At 45.2% G+C, this 2,047-nt stretch overlaps 1 pseudogene; it reads right to left on the reverse strand.

Annotated features, from left to right (window-relative positions):
* Positions 1-301: 301 nt before the first annotated feature.
* On the reverse strand, positions 302-1,073 carry LOC129325010 (phospholipid phosphatase 5-like; annotated as a pseudogene).
* Between the last annotated feature and the right edge of the window lie 974 nt (positions 1,074-2,047).

Here is a 2,047-nt window from a genome sequence, read left to right on the forward strand (position 1 = left end):
TTAGATCCCACTGCCACTCCACAGTTCTATGATAAACACTTCTTGCAGCATACCTTAGAGTGGATCCAGGGCTGATCCTTTGCTGCTGTCAGGGATGAGAGGATGGCTTGCCTCTGTTGTAGTGCAAAGCAAATGCAATACTCTCTTCTCTTCCAACAGGCTCATGAAGCAGGGGAAAGGAGCATTCCCACAGCCTCAGGGAGGCTGCTGCTGGCCCTTTAAAGTGAAATCATGTATTTTTCCCCCTCTCAGTACAGGAACCAGTGGAGGACTGTACCCCCTTTCTCCGCCAGGACATTCTTTATACATCAAGGTTGAAACCAGAGAGGGTTAGCTTTTGCCTTTCAGGGGCAGAGAGTCTGGACTTATGTTGCAGTGGTTGATGGCAGTTGGGATCCGTCAGAGGAGGGTAATGCTGTCTGTAGCACATGTACACAAATCCCAAGCCAACCACTACATCTTGCCAGTGATGCTTGTAATCACAGGTATGAGACAAAGCAATCAGCATCAGAATGAAGAGTGGCATTAAAAAGGCACAGAGGCAACAGGACTGCCCACGCCCACCAGGTGCAAAGCAGTGGAGCTTCCCTGCCACATAGAAGGAGCCAAAGGCAAGACCAGCAAAAGCAAATGAAGAATGTCCACTGGGAAAGCTCTTGCATCCTTCTGTCACTACTTGAGCATCACTCATGCACAACAGCTGAACAGTTGCTCATCCATCTGGAAAGCAGCAAAAGAAGAAATCAGGCCGAGGCCTGCCTACGACCAGCTTCACAGCATTGGTGAAGACTTCGTTTAGCATAACAGCCAGGCTGGCCACTAAACATGCTTCCCGTATATCCTCTTGGTCAGCATTCATGAAGAATTTGGCCAGAAGAATCAGGACCAAGGGAGATTAAAAGGAAATGAAAAACATTGGCTTGGCAGGCACATGGTCAAACTCCATATAGGAGTTTTTATACAGCCCCATCTCTTCAGGCTGTATGACCCGCTGGAATGGAGGCAGAATTTCAGTGATCAAGAAAAGTCCTAAGAGCAGCGTGCACCCCCCTCCCCACTTCCAGCGCTAGTGCCAGCCCCACCCACAAGACCCACTGCATCCTCTTTAGATGCCTGAAGCCTTGATAAACTGCAGTCCAACATCTCCTCAAATATACCTAAAATATTTGATTTTCTTTTTAAATGACCCATATTTCGAATTAGAGCTACAGGCTGTAGACTCCTGCCCCAAGATTCACTTTCTAGCAACAATTATGGGAGAAGTGTGTGAAAGGTGTTCCTTAGGATTCCTTAGGCCTGAAAGACTTACCAATAGAAAATTCTCAGTGCAAAGATCCCTGGGAAATATCATTTCCTAACATCTCTGGGCCCTTAGCAAGTCCACTGAAGCCTTGATAAACTGCAGTCCAGTCTCAAGGATCTTCAACAGAGAACTTTAATCTATCTTCTTTGTTTTTTGCCATCAAATCACAGCCTACTTATCGTGACCCCCTAGGGTTTTCAAGGCAAGCAACGTTCAGAGTTAGTTTGTCATTGTTGCCTCTTTGTAGCAACCTTGGACTTCCTTTGTGATCTCCAATCCAAGTACTAACCAAGGCTGACCCTGATTAGTTTCTGAGATCTAATGACATTGGGTTAGCCTGATCTAACTTTCACCCAAAGAAGGCCAAAGGGCCCTTCCTTTTGTGACCCCAATTGATAATTCCGGAAGGGTGAGTTAATGGAGAACTTTCAGGGAAGCATCTTAAATGGGTCAGGTTTTCAAATAATTCCCATTCAGAGGAGTTTTTCTGTCACTAAATAAAACATGCACTTCTCCACCTAGGTGATGCAGTTGTACAATCTCAGGAGGATCTTACTGTTTCCCCCCCTCAAATCCCAAGCATGATTATGCATTTGTAAACCTAGAGCATCTATACTGAAGCACTGAGAAAATACATCTGAAAGATATGAAGCAACCAACTGGAATCCACTTCAAAAGCATACCCTGTTTATGAAGCAGAAAGTGATTTTAGCATCAGTACAGAATATATTGCTACATAAAGGT

This window comes from Eublepharis macularius, chromosome 2, assembly GCF_028583425.1.
Source record: "Eublepharis macularius isolate TG4126 chromosome 2, MPM_Emac_v1.0, whole genome shotgun sequence".
Lineage (NCBI taxonomy): Eukaryota > Metazoa > Chordata > Lepidosauria > Squamata > Eublepharidae > Eublepharis > Eublepharis macularius.